The sequence below is a fragment of the Terrapene carolina genome, unplaced genomic scaffold (genome assembly GCF_002925995.2).
Source record: "Terrapene carolina triunguis isolate 2854851 unplaced genomic scaffold, T_m_triunguis-2.0 Scaffold42, whole genome shotgun sequence".
Classification (NCBI taxonomy): Eukaryota; Metazoa; Chordata; order Testudines; family Emydidae; genus Terrapene; species Terrapene triunguis.
In genome coordinates, this window is record NW_020664393.1 from 52,036,044 (window position 1) to 52,051,332 (window position 15,289).

The following is a 15,289-nucleotide window of genomic DNA, read 5'->3' on the forward strand; positions in this document are numbered from 1 at the left end:
GTGGGAACATTAACCTTCATAATAAATACTTGGCTTTAGATATGACAGTCTTGTATGGGGTGGAGGCAGACAAAATTCCACTTGCTTATGGAACACAATTCTTAAACACCTATTTGAAAGGTCACAGGGCTGAAATTTAAGCAGTGTTCTTCCCTGCAGATTAAGCTGTCTTGCTTTGCTGTAAATTGCAAAACTACTACTAATGGGAGAACATCGAACTACAATGCAGGTTTTGTCAGTCCACAGGTTCTAGATCTACTCTTGCAAGTCTGTAGGATATCAAAATAGATAAATATGGGTTTCTAGTTGCTTCACAGCTGGAGGGTTGTGCTAGACCCTGGGAGGTTGGTCAGTGGGATTTGTTTGAAGTGGTGTGGGGAAGCCTACATTGTTTACCTCAACAGCTTGAAATGGGTGACTTTTAAAAGTCTACAAGCAAGTCTAAGGCATAGGGTGACACTCCCAGTATGTAAACAATAACTGTCTTCCTGTGGGGTGAGGACTGACAGTTGAAGTCACTGGGAATCTGAGTTCCTAGCTAAGCAAGACTTCACTAAATATTAGGGCTGTCAATCACGATTAATTTTTTAATCGCTTAATTGTGTGATTAAACAATAATAGAATACCATTTATTTAAATATTTTTGGATGTTTTCTACATTTTAAAATACATTGATTTCAGTTACAACACCGAATACAAAGTGTACAGTGCTTAGTTTATATTTGTTTACAAATATTTGCACTGTAAAAAACGAGAATATTTTTCAGTTGCAAGTACTGTAGTGCAATCTCTTTATCATGAAAGTTGAATTTACAGATGTAGAATTATGTTTAAAAAACAACCCTGCACTCAAAAACAAAACAATGTAAAACTGTAGAGCCTACAAGTCCATTCAGTCCTACTTCTTGTTCTGCCAATTGCTCAGACAAACAAGTTAGTTTACATTTGCAGGAGATACTGCCCGCGTCTTTACAATGACACCTGAAAGTGAGAACAGGCGTTGGTTCACATGGGACTGTTGTAGCCAGCGTCACAAGATATTTACGTGCCAAATGCCCTAAAGATTCATATGTCCCTTCATGCTTCAACCACCATTCCAGAGGACATGCGTCCATGCTGATGACGGGTTCTGCTCAATAATGATCCAAAGCAGTGTGGACCAACGTATGTTCATTTTCATCATCTGAGTCAGATGCCACCAACAGAAGATTGATTTTCTTTTTTGGTGGTTAGGGTTCTGTAGTTTCCGCATCAGATTGTTGCTCTTTTAAGACTCCTGAAAGCATGCTCCACACCTAGTCCCTCTCTGATTTTGGAAGGCACTTCTGAAACCTTGGGTCGAGTGCCGTAGCTATCTTTAGAAATCTCATATTGGTACCTACTCTGCGTTTGGTCAAATCTGCAGTGAAAGTGTTTTTAAAACTAACAATGTGCTGGGTCATCATCCAAGACTGCTATAACATGAAATACAGGGCAGAATGTGGGTAAAACAGCAGGAGACATACAGTTCTCCCCCAAGGAGTTCAGTTACATTTAATTAACTTACTGTTTTTTTTTTAACGAGTGTCATGAGCATGGCCTCTGGAGTGGTGGCTGAAGGATGAAGGGGTATATGAATGTTTAGCATATCTGGCACGTAAATACCTTGCAATACCGACTACAAAAGTGCGAATGCCTGTTCTCACTTTCAGGTGATGTAAATAATAAGCAGGCACATTATCTCCAGTAAATGTAACCAAACTTGTTTGTCTTCATGAATGGCTGAACAAGAAGTAGGACTGAGTGGACTTAAAGGCTGTAAAGTTTTACATTGTTTTGTTTTTTGAGTGGAGTTTTGCAACAAAAAAAATCTACATTTGTAAGTTGTGCTTTCACGATACAGAGATTGCACTGCAGTACTTGCATGAGGTGAATTGAAAAATACTAATTTTGTTGTTTTTAGAATGCGAATATTAATAAAAAATAATATAGCGAGCACTGTACACTTTGTATTCTGTTGTAAGTGAAATCAATATATTTGAAAATGTAGAAAGACATCCAAAAATATTTAATAAATTTCACTTGGTATTCTATGGCTTAACAGTGCAATTAATCACAGTTTTAATCAATTATTTTTTTCAGTTAATCACGTGAGTTAAGTGTGGTTAATCGACAGCCTTACTAAATATCCATCTACTTTAAACAGTTGACTGTCATCTCCACTGAATGTGGAGTAAGGCATCACATTTGCCCAGAGCAATATCTGATTTCTACTTTTGCAAGTGTCCTTCCTGTTGTTGCAATCGGCATTCAATTAGAAGGAAAAATTAACATTTACCTCTCTGTCTTCTAATATATCTTAAGAGCTTTGGTGTTTAAAAAAACAGGGCCCATGGGGAAAGCTTACTAGCACACATCTTTTCCTAGCTATTGAGTGGCTCCAAGTGGATCCTTTCCTCGGCCATTCTACAGTTTCTGATTTTACTGCCACCTTTTTTTCCTCTTGCTCCTATTTTCCACTGTCTTAGCAATCTGTTCCTTTTCCTGAAGCTGTGCAGGAGAAGGACTTTGTTGCTTGCAGCTTGGGTTCACCCAGCATGCCCTCTCTTAGTAGGACAGAAGCAGCCTTGTATTCTATTAAGAGGCACCAGCTGCTCACTGTCTTCAATACTGCAGAAGGAATGGAACAATTCTGCAGCAGCAAGGGGACTCCTCAGCATTTTGGTGGGTGTTAGTGTTTTTTCCCCTTTCATCATCCCCCACCCCCTGGTGCCTGGAGTGTATAGGGCACTATCTTACCTTCAGTGGAGAGGGCCAAACTCTACTTCTAATTGTGGTGGTAGTTTATGGGGTATAAATTTGACTATATGCTACCATCTATGCACATGATGCTGACTGATTATCTGAGGGAAATGTACAGGAATCAAGGGTGGAACCGGCTTGAATAAGTGCCAGTTAATACAGTGTCAATTGAGGAAAATATACCCACCATGCCACCATCACTACTTCCCTCTTTCATATCTGTCTCCTGTTCTTCCCTGCAGTAACTTAAAATTCTTATCTCCTTGGTTTTAATCTAATCCCTTTTTCATTTCACTCACTAAGACAATTAGTGATGTCTAATGAAGTGTTTTGGATTTCAAATTTTATGCTCCAATTAAGTTAATAGAAGACAGGAGCCCTAACACTGTCTGAAGCTGTCTGTAGACTCACAACAGCATCATTGCATTGGTTCATAGTTGGAAGGCTTTTCACAGCCTAGAAACTTCAGAATGTAGCGTCCATTATTAATAAAAACAAATGTCCCAAAGGCCACAAATACAAGCAGGTTGAATTTGGTTTCTGAGCCATATGTTGGACAGTCTTGCTACAAGGATCAAGAGTAGTACCTCTCTCCTTAAAACGTCTCTAGTGCAGTGGTTTGCAACCTTTTTTTTTTATGGGCAGGCCCCTAAATGGAGGTGTGGACCCCTTTGGAAATCTTAGACGTAGCTTGCCCAGTGTGATAGTGTGGTCAGACACTTGCCTGACAATTGAGGCTGATATTTGTGAAGGCGGTGTGTTCACAGGCAGGCTAATAATGGGGGTCTCCTCCTCTGCGATCAAAATTGCTGGTTTTGAGTCAGTAACCCTTTGCAATCTCATCAGCTGGTAGCTTGCCTACTTGTTAAGGTCTCCCCCCCCACACACACACAAACCCACACTCAACCCACTCCACCTTATCTCTTACAGAAAACTTGTGACAGAGCAACATGTTCAGAAATTAGTACATCTACGTATTGCAGTTCAGATGTGCAGGCCTGACTCACAGCATTCTAGTTGCCCACTAGTACTGTAATGTCTGAGCATCTCACAATTTATAAACTCATTATTCCCACCCTGTTCCCCTGTGAGATAGGGAAGTGCTATTATCCCTTGTGCTTTAAGTGACTTGCCCAAGGATACATGGGAGACCTTGCTCTTACTAAATCCTATGCTAGTGCCCTAACTACATCCTCTTCATTTTAGAAGGCTTGCAGAACCTTGGAGCTGAATTAGAATTTTATAAATGGTTTACAAATAATTTATATTAGGTTTAAAAACTGGCACAATCCCACTCTAATGAAATCCCAGTAGACTAGGTTGTCCTTAGCTGTAACATGGCTGAGCAGGTAAGGACTCTGCCCCCTTCCTGGCCACACTGCCTCAATTGCACCTTTGGCCACAAGTTGGGTAAACAGGGTCCATGGAAGTGGTTCTCATGCTAAGGAAGTGGGTAGAGCTGTAGCTTTGCCATGTCTCCCCTTGTCCCTCTTGCACTGATTACTAGAATTGGACAGATGGGACAGAGGAATAAGTAGCACCCTGAAAAGTGCTGCAGTAACTTACACTACACTGTCCCAGAGTAAGAGGGGAGCAGGGGAAGAATTGACACTCAAACGTCTCCTGGTAAGCTGCTCCCTACACAAAGTTGAGCCTAACGGCTTCCTCTAGCCATTGTTTGGGTTTGTGGACTCTCTTGTGACCTAGAAGAGGAAAGTTTCTTACTGGAAGATTTCCTTCCTCACAGCACGCAAATGCACAGATCCACACTGCCCCATTAATTACTGCAATCAAGTTTCTCTCTTTTATGGGCTTTGCAACAAGTTGCTATAGTCACAGTTAAATGATAAACTTACTGTTTAGCCAGCAAGCGCTCTCAACTGTGGACAATATTGCACTGGCAAGCTCTTCAGGAGGAAGCACATCCCTCTGTGTCTCTGACTCAGATTTGATTTGTCTCCAGAGCAGCAAGGGAGAGACTGTGGGTATGTCTGCACAGCAGTTGTGCAGGTGCTTCCCATCATGGGTAGACAGACACGTTAGCTCTGCTTGAGCTAGTGTGCTAAAAATAGCAATGTGCTGGTGGCGGCTTGGACTAGCCAGCTCAATATGCACTTGGGGTCACATGGGATCGTACCTGGGTGACTGGGCTGAGCTGCCCCTGTGGCCACACTGCTATTTTTAGTGAGATCTGCTTGAGCTATCACTCGTGTCTGTATAATCATGCTGGGAATTTGCTGTGCTGACATACCGTAAGGGCAAGATTTATAAAGGTATTGAGGTGCCTAAAATTGAAGATTGAACATCCACCTATCTGCAGCTGTAGGCACCTAAATACCTTTATAAATCTGGCCTTAAAATTCAGTGGTTGTTACATTAACCTTTTCCTTCTGATATTTCCCATGTTTGTAGATCCGTGTTGGTAGCAATGGTGGGAATACTAACGTAGATCAGCTTTGTTTGTTTCCCATCGTAAAATGGGGATGATAATACTTATCTCACGGGTGTATTAATGCTTATGAAATGTTCTAAGCTCCTCAGAGGGTAGGGTCCCAGATTTATCCCCAGATTTTTCTTGGCTCTGAATAGCCCTCTATCTCAGTGGTTCTCAAACTTTTCTACTGGTGACCCCTTTCACACAGAACACCTCTGAGTGTGACTCCCTCTTATACATTAAAAACACTTCTTATATATTTAACACCATTATAAATGCTGGCGGCAAAGCGGGGTTTCAGGTGGAGGCTGACAGCTCGTGACCCCCAGTTTGAGAATCCCTGCTCTACCTGCTATTGTCTATTTCCTGTATTGCTATTCTTGTCTATTACAGTGCTTTCCTATCTGCTTCATGGAGGGCCAAAGTGTGTTTAGATACTGGCCCAAATGAAGAGTAGCATAGATTTGCACTGCCACAGGGTGAGCACAAGACAGTACATTCCCTTTCTGAATGGCCCAAAGGGCAGGGGTTCTGCACTGGCTGCACCATGAGCGAGCTGCTGCACAGGAGGGCAGGATCATAGAGCTGCTGCCTCCCCTCCCTGCCCCTTTGTGCGGTGCTGAGTGCCCACAGAAGAATAGAGGGAACAGTTGCTACTCTCTGAAGTACTGGAATTGTATTTGTGACGCTCTCACCAGGGGCATCGTGGTTAAAACTGTCTGATTTATTATTTTAAATAGTTTAAGGTTGTTGATGGGTTTTGTTCTCTAGGCAGAACTTTCTCCATAGGGTGTGATCCTGCACTCCATTGACTTCAGTGGGAGTCGTTTCAACTGGGTTAAGATTGCCCTCAGTCTTTTCTATTTATTTATTTATTTATTTTAAGAAGTGGGTTTAGGGGCCAATCCTTTATTCCATGTGCAGGGTGAACTCTCGGTGATTTTTGGGAAAAGCACCTTCCAGCTTTCAAGTGGTTTTGTTTGATTATTTTTTCTTCTTCTCGTTTCCTGCTAGGAAATCTGCCCTTACCTCTCCGTTAGAGAAACCATTTCTTTCTCCTTAAATGAACCAAAGTCATTAATGGTTTCTCTTTCTTTTTCCCCCCTTTTCTTGGGAAAAAAGCACTCAGGAATGCATTCTCATTACAGTGCCTGGTCTTCCCCTTAGCACTCTTTGATTTAAAAAAAATTTTTTTTGCTTCTTTTATTCAACCTTTCTATATTCTTACTTACTTGTAAATCCCTTAATGTTTAATATCTCCTTTGCTGCTAACTTTCTTCAAAGATTTTTGATTCTCTTTATACTTCCCTTCTTGTCTCTCAAAGTTGTGTTTATGTAGAGAGATTTAAATATGTATGTAAATATATGTTACATTGCTTCTTCAAACACGATCTTCAAAGACTTGAACTGAATTCATTTTGCTGCATTCTTTATGTCAAACAGTTTCCTTAGCATTCCATTGGGAGCATTGCTATTTGGACCCAATTCTGTGTAATGCTAATTGCCTCTTTATTGTCATTGAAGTCAGTGGCACTTCTTACGTAAATAAAGGTAAATAGGATTAGACCCTTAATTTGACATTGTGGCCTTTCTACATTTACATTTGTATGTCCCCGCTCTTTGAGCTTTTGCACTGACATAATTTTACCATCATCTAGTCAATTATTGAATAATAATAAAAAAAAGTGGGTTGTTTGCCAGGTTCCAGCCTAATGTGGAAATTAAATGGCCAAGAGATTAAACCCCAAGGATCTACATTTATAATGGGAAAAGCTGTTCAGACTTTTAACTCTAGCTGTGCAGTTGATATTTCTGTAAGAAACTTTACATTGCAAGTTACCAACAAATGTACGAGCCCTTTGTTAGAGACTAGTTAATTGTTAGTATAATGTGGGCCACAGTTGTTGGTTGTGGTGACAAAAAGGGGGGAGTAGGTTTTTTTAATGAATCTGCCTTTGCACATCCAAATGGCTCCCTAAGGGCTTTGTTAGTGATACTGACTGTACAAAAATGCACATGAGGCTTAATCCTGAGCTGTGCAAAGCATGAGCTTGACAAAGCTTGTGCAGGGGTAGTGGGAAGGGAGACAAAGGTATCTAAGTCACCTTTTAGGTCCTCCTTGATCATCTGTCCAACAATGGCCAAGATCAGTCAGAATGCAATGGACTTATCTCTGATCCTTGTCCGTCCCTGATGTGCCACCTGTGCGGAGGGTAGGAGAGCCAGCGACAATGACTTCAGAACACCTGAGGATTCCCATTGGCAAGGTGACTTTTTGGGTGTTCCTTTAGGACCATGGGGGAAAAATCTGATGCTTAAAGTATGTATGAATTACTTCTCTCGGCACTGAAGTGCCATTATATACCGAAGGGTTAAAGTGTGACAACTGTTTAAGAGTGAACAGCAACAACATAATAGCCCAATTCAGGAGTTATATTGTAGAATTTCTGAATGTTCTACTCCCTCAACAGGCATGGAGCTTCCCTTTGTCAATGGTTAGTTCCATAGGGGTAAAGAAAACAAAAAGGCTTGGAAGAGACCAGCCATGTGGAGAATTGAGTATTTACATTATTGTGCAGTGTGTGGAGCTTCTGCTCTTTAAACAGTGGCATGCTTTACTCCAGATGTGAAAAATACTGTAGCCAGTTGCAAAAATAGGAGAAACTGGGGTAGGCAAAGAATGTATTAATTACATACATTGGAATTTTAGCAGGACCCTTGACTCACCATCTTTTGAATATCAGCTGCTGAAATTAAAGCAATGCAGGAAAAGTTGTGCTCTGGTGCGAATGCGTATGTGGTTAGTTGGATCTAAATGGTTACAAAGGGGTTCTCTGTTAGTGAGGGGGAGGGGACAGTGAGAATGCATTCCCAAAAAAGTACATTCCCAAAATAAGCAGCTTACATCATAGACCTCTTCAGTTTTCCCACACTTCTTTCCTAATTATTGTGCTGCAGGACAGCTGATCTATTTCAAACAGGAAGTTGTTTACAGATAGCACTTGCAACTGTTCTGTCTGATTTGTTGAACTGTCCAAAAGCAAAAGACAACATCTTTTCAAATTAAAAACTGTCAGATTTCTGTAAACAGCAGCATGAGGGTCATCTGTGCAATTTCCCTGCAGGCAGAGTGTGCTCTGCAGTCCCCATTTTCTCAGCAATCATAAGGTAGGAGAGATTTTTGCGGTTTTACTGATTAGAAGCATGTAAGGAGGAAAAAGTCTGGATGTAAGATAGAGACTGGACATGTGAGTGGCAACATTCAAAGTATGTCTGACAACTGGTGTGGGTTAGGTGCAGGATAAGAAACAAAGTTTGATGTACTGTATTCTGAGAGAGAATGTGGACCTTACTGCTTGCAAAAGCCTGATTTAGCTAAAAAAAATCCCTGTTTAACTTGGGGTTTGTAAGAGTGTCAAAGATATTTCTGAGCAAGAGAAAGTGAATTAAAATAAGATTTTTTTTTAATTTTTGTTTTGTTTTTAACAACTGAAATTGAAATGTATTAACTTTTCATAGCCACTGGTTCTGATTTTAGTAATTTCAGCATAGCATGTTTGGTTAGAACACACATGATTTAATTGCCAGAGTGGCAGGAGAGAACTGGCTGTGATTCTTCATAACATAATCAATATAGCCATTTAAGACTAGAAATGCTAAACACATTTCTCAGTCTCTCTGTCTGTTCTGGGGCACCAGGATGTCTTCATCTATTACGAAAGATGAGTTTATAACATAGCCCCCAAAGAAAAGGATAGAAGACATGTGGCAGTGGTGTCATACTGAAGTAGACTGTAGAGGATCCGATAATGACAGAATACACCAATGGCTAGTAAAGGGGTAACTCAGTAGAGATTGCGTCAAGGATAATTAGGACCGGGATTAGTGTATATTGGATAAAGGGAAACTTTATTAAAATGAAAGGTTCATATATATATGCAGCTTATAGATCTGGATATTGGCTGTGAGGTTTGGGAGGGGAAACGTTTCTTATAAAATTGAGTATCTAATTAGAGAAGTGAAATGCACCACTTTATTTTTCACTTCTCATACAAAGAAATAAAAGAAACTCCTGAGATTAAATGATTACAAATTACTAGTCACTAGTTACTCTGAAAATGTAACTGAAAGATAATAGCAATTTTTCCATTCTCAGCAGCTGGTTTTTGGAGTATTTTGGTGTTAGATATTTCATATTTACGAGCATGCTCATTTAAAGCAGTAAAGATATTGGAGGATGTAAACCAACCATTGATTTAAAGAAAAGATCATTGATGTAATTTTTATTAATCAAATTCCCAATCCTTCTATGATATCACTTATTAAAAATGTCTGTAAAATTTTGATCAAGATGCCTAAATGTATATTCTTAAAAAGGTATTGCATTTTAATTTTAATGCTTTGAAATCCAACTGATTTTGATTAGAACTGAAACAGAGACCAGGCAAAAAGATGATATTGTGGCTCTGATCCTGTAGTTGATTCTGTGAATATTTTCTTCCATAATCTTTTCATTAATAGTAACCTGAAGGATTACTTGTAAGTTTCTGGGGCAGAGACTGACTTTTACTGTGTTTATTCAGTGTGTGACATAATGCAGTGCCGATGTTGGTTAGGGTCTCTAGACACTGCTGTAATACAAATAAGAGATTAAAAAAAAATGTTTCTGACAAGAAGTGGGTGGCTTTTGTTTGTGGGTTTTTTACGTTGACTATGTCCCTTTAAGAATGTTTGTTTGTCTTTAGAAAATTCACCCTAGATGTGAACATCTGCCAACATAGAATCACCTAAAAATAGCATGTTCTGTATCACTAACACTTTTAATAGGAGTATGCAAGTCATAATCCAAATTCATAGCCAAACCTGTGACTTTGCCTGATGACCAGTACAAAACTGCATTGTGGAAGCAGCAGAGTCCTATCACATAACTTGTAGTGGGGCTACCATGTTGAAATCTCTCTGAGTGAATTCATGTAGCTTTCAAAACTTCATTTTTACTCTACATTAGGGATTGCTCAAAAGTTTTCAGTTTAAACTTTTTTTGGACAGGGGGTTTTGACACAACTTTTTTTGTAAAGTGTCTTTTCTGTGGAAAATTTTGTTAGTTTTCTTTTTAACCAAAATATTTCAGCCAAAACTTAAAAGTATTTTGGCTAAAAATGGAAGTTGTAGTTTGCTGCAAGTCCCCATTCTTCTCTATGGGCTGGGATCCCTAGCTGCACTACATCTCCTATACCACATCACCCTTTTGCAGAGGTAAACCTGTGCATTATGGGAGATGTAGTCCAGCTGGTGACCTTGGCCCATAGAAGAGAATGGGGACATGAGGAGCATACTACAACTCCCCAGAGCCATTACATCTCTTGATTTTGCCCCAAAACTTTCAGTTTTGCCAAAAACTCAACACTTCGTAAGGAAATCTTCCACAAAAATATTTTTTTTCCATTTTTTGGTCAAATTTCTATGGGGGAAAAAATACTCTGTTCTACTCTCCCAGCCCCCAAATAACCCAGAAAATTAGCCCAACTCTAGTCATCAGCCACCTGCAAACTAGCCAGCCTCTGAAATGTTAGCAGTTGAAAACTTCATCTGTGTTTGGAAAACCATGTTTGCTCATAGGCAGTATCAAATCCCAATGCTTATCATGGATTCACTCCTATCGAACTAAGGTACTTCTGTGGCCTCCAGATCCTATAGTGATGAGCACCTCACTATCTTTAATGTAGTTATCTTCACAAGCACCCTGTGAGCAGGGGCGGCTCTAGCTTTTTTGCCGTCCCAAGCACGGCAGGCAGGCTGCCTTTGGCGGCATGCCTGCGGGAGGTCCCTGGTCCCGCGGATTTGGTGGCTTGCCTGCAGGAGGTCCGCCGGTCCCGTGGCTTCGGCATACCTGCCGCCGAATTGCCGCCGAATTCGCAGGCCCGGCGGACCTCCCACAGGCAAGCCGCCAAAGGCACCCTGCCTGCCGCCCTCGCAGGGACCAGCAGGCCGCCCCCTGCAGCTTGCCGCCCCAGGCACGTGCTTGTAGCGTGGGAGCCTGGAGCCGCCGCTGCCTGTGAGGTAGGGAAGTGTTATCCCCATTTTACAGAAGGGGAACTGAAGGACAGAGAGACTGAGGGACAGATTTTTAAAGGTATTTAGGATTCTAAAGTTGTAATTAGGTGTATAGTGGGATTTTCAAAAGCACCTAGGAGCCTAACTCCCAATGGTGCTTTTCAAAATGCCATGAAGGGTGGGATCTTAAAGGGACTTAGGGGTACCAATGCTGAGCATCCCAGAGCCTAGAAAATGAAAGGAACAACACTGTGATCCTCAAAGCCTGAGTTGGACATCTAGGTTTCCTATATAACACATGGGGGAGACAGAGATGCCTACCAATGCCATCTCAAAAAGCCAGCACGCTAGGTGAGGGGGAACTGCCTAAATTAGCCATGGGGAAATGTTGAGGGGGGAGAGTGTGCTAAGCCCTGCCCCTCTCCCAGAGATAGGCACCTAAGTCCAGACTGCAGGGAGATGCCTAGCTTTGCTTAGCATTACACGAACGGGAATGTGTCCTCCTGACTCCAGGTGGCTTAGGCACCTAAGATATTTTTTGTGGGATTGAGTTAGGCTCTCCACACAAAACAGGGGGAAGAGGAGGTAGTGGTCCCCACCTCTATAACTCTTAGCCTAGCAGTTAAAGCACTCATCTGGGATGTGGGGACCCAGGTTCAATTTTGCCCCCCCTTTACCAGAAGAGGAGAGAGGATTTGAACAAGGGGTCTCTTAAGAGTGCTCTAACCATTGGACTTTGGAATATTCTGATGTGGGGGGCTCCCTCATTCTCTCCTGTTGAAACCATTCCATTGTGGATAAATAATGAAAGAGCGATTGGAGGGTGCCCTAACCAGCAGGCAACAGCATCATTCTCTCTCTGGTGTTTGACACTCCTGTCATTAATGGGGTCACTGCAAGTAACCTTCTAGACCGAATCACAGAAGAGAAGGACCTCATAAAATGCATACAAGAAGTTGGTAGGAGCATGGCAGAAATCATAGAATCATAGAATACCAGGGTTTGAAGGGACCTCAGGAGGTCATCTAGTCCAACCCCCTGCTCAAAGCAGGACCAATCCCCAACTAAATCATCCCAGCCAGGGCTTTTTCAAGCCGGGCCTTAAAAACCTCTAAGGAAGGAGATTCCACCACCTCCCTAGGTAACCCAGAAAGGGCCAGCTGAGAGAAGAGCCAGTACAGATATTAAAAAGGGACAGCACCCTATATAACCTGCACTGACTGTGAGTAGACCACAAGGTGTTGGTTTTAACCTCTAAAGCCTTAAATAATTTAGGAGTGGGTTACCTGCTAGATCACCTCTCTGTGGTGCCATATTACTGCGCTTGAGCCCAGAACTTGAGCTAGAACTCTCTGAATGTAGAAAGGAGGAAGCTGCTGGTAGCTGTGGGTCATGTTTTTCTCTGCAGCCATTTGGGGAGGATTCGAGAGTAGAAGGGCTTAGTTTATTAATATCCTGGACTTTAAGCCATTCCAGCTATATGGAAGGGTTGCCAACTCTCATGATTTTATTGTGAGAATTGGAATATTTGGTATTTTTTGAAAGCCCTGGCTCCTAGAGAATCTCAGCTATCTTTTTTTTTTTTAAAGTACAAGTTTATAGTGCTTGGGGTTGTAGAGAAGCTTGTAAATATGACCTGCATGCACCCTAAAGGCTCAGAAATCAATGACAAACTAAAATAAATTGGCTTAAAAATCATGAGATTTTTTAAAAATCATGATTCTTTGCAGCTTGACTCATGATTTTTGAATACTTGGGGTTGGTAACAATGTAGATCCCATCAGCTGAAAGTGCCAAATTTCACACAGCTCTCCCCTGATCTTGCTACACAGTAAAGAAACAACCTTTATGCCAATTCATGGCCAATATTTTCAAAAGCGTCCACTAAATTAGGGTGCCTCACTCTCTTGGTTCCTACAAATAAGTGCAACTGGCTGCACTACCGAGGTCACATGCAGTCATTTTTACAGGGTTAGGGCATAACTGAGACAATGAGGGGACCTGGTTTTCAGAAGCGTTGAGCACTTATAATTGAACCCTCGGGGAAGTTTGGGTGCTCAGCATAATTGAAAATTAGATCCAATGTGTCTCAAGGTGGGCACCCAAAATCATGGACCACATTTGAAAATCTTGCTGCATGTGAACAAGTATCAGGGATCTTGTCATCTGACTGAGACCATGAGTATGATATTCTGAGAGAAATATTATGTAACATATATAGCAATCAATAACCAATAATTAATGAGAAATGAAATAAAATTATACACTTGTTTCTTTATATCATGTAAAATCTTTACATCTTCAGCTCTCATTTAGTAGAATAAACTTATCCTAATACACCTCTACCCAGATATAACGCTGTCCTCGGGAGCCAAAAAATTTTACAGCGTTATAGGTGAAACCGCGTTATATCGAACTTGCTTTGATCCGCCGGAGTGCGCAGCCCCCCCCCCCAGAGTGCTGCTTTACCGCGTTATATCCGAATTCGTGTTATATCGGGTCGCGTTATATCGGGGTAGAGGTGTATAATTCCATTGACTTCAGTTGGAGCACACCAGGAATAAATTTGGTCCATTGTTTTAAAAACATTATTTTTCCTGAGAAACTAGTCAACCTCTCCAAGTTTTGGCAAGGGGAGCCATATATACACCCAGGTCTGAACCTCACAAGCTCTGTGTTGGCAGAATAGCTCTCTTGAGGCAGAGTTAAATGTATCTATGGAGTAACCCAGGACTTTCTATGAGGCAATTAGGCTTCCCAAACTTCACATCAGCTTAGATTTACTCTTTTGCCTTCTTCCACAAACCTTATGGTTCTTCAGTCCAAAGTGTGTTATATTTTTGACAAAACCTTTTCCCTGTTTCTTGTGTTGTAGAGTTTACAGTTAATTAATGGAGTTTACAGTTGGTTAATGACACCAACAGTTATGTTCCCATTTATAGAAATATGTAGCGTTGACATTTAGATATTTATTCATGTCTCTAGTTTTTTGTCTTTGCAGCCCATCACACAAACCTTTTAAGTCAACTATTAGCATTTAATTTCCAAGCATAACAATGTATGAAAATGATCCACTCACCATCATTTAAACAATTTTACTAGTTAATCTTTTTCAATACATTAACATTAGTTGCTCTTATTCCCCTTTTAAAAATAATTACAATAAGAGACAGGTGGGAATCAAAACCCTGCATCAGAACACGTCAAACGTTAAAGCTGAATCTAAACTTTGTGTTTGGCCCCTATCTCTGCAGAATGCACCAACAAATCACTATATCTGAAATGCCTCAAAATCCTGGGAAAATTGAAATCCAGATCTGTATTTGAACTTTCCAGCTTGGGCTCGCCTCTAGTTTCATAATCAGAATGGTTGTACGCTGCATTCCCTCTACACTGCACGGTTGTGTGGCCGCCCAGGAGTGAATCAAGGGCTGTGCACTTTGTTAACAGAGCTGTGCACAGCGGCAACGTGTTCAAGTGCCCCTCCCCCTGCTGCTCTGCAGCCGCGTTGCTCCTCTGGCTTGGAGCTCCTGGCCAGCTGCTCCCGGGATCCTCCTGCTTGCTGTGCAGAGTAGGGGATGACGTCAGGGTGTCCCCCTCTCCCCACTTTCCTCCTGCCCATGTACCCCATCTCCACAGAGTGGGGGACAGAGCTCAGGAGCAGGAGAGCTCTCAGCTGCAGTCTGAGACTTCTGGTGTGAGTGCCTTAAAGAGACAGTGCATGGTCTCCCATAGACTTCCCCAGCAGCCAGCACTCACACAATCTGTCTTTCTCTGTGTGCATGTGTGTGTGTGTGTGTGTCTCTTTCTCTCATGCATACTCACACACACTGTCTCTGATACACTGTCTCTGACACACTCACCTCCCAACACATACTTGTGTTGTTGTTTTGTTGTTGTTACTTCTTGGTACTTCCTGCAATGCACATATATTCTCTGTAATTTTATTCTTTGACTAGTCTATGCATTTCATAATTTTATTTCTCTCATGCTTAAATTTAATTAGTTGAGTAGTGAGTT

The 15,289-nt window shown here is 41.4% G+C and overlaps 1 protein-coding gene across 4 annotated transcripts in view; it reads left to right on the forward strand.

The window, feature by feature from the left end:
• Positions 1-5,637: 5,637 nt before the first annotated feature.
• COLEC11 (collectin subfamily member 11) overlaps positions 5,638-15,289 on the forward strand; it is a 44,188-nt gene continuing 34,536 nt past the window's right edge. Inside the window, exon 1 of one of the 4 annotated variants that reach the window (XM_024215793.1) lies at positions 5,638-8,383. The gene's annotated coding sequence lies outside the window, so the exon portion shown is untranslated. Of the gene's footprint in view, positions 8,384-8,439; positions 8,483-15,289 lie in introns of those variants that run through there. The other 3 variants (XM_024215794.1, XM_026655252.1, XM_029912374.1) reach the window with 3 other exon arrangements.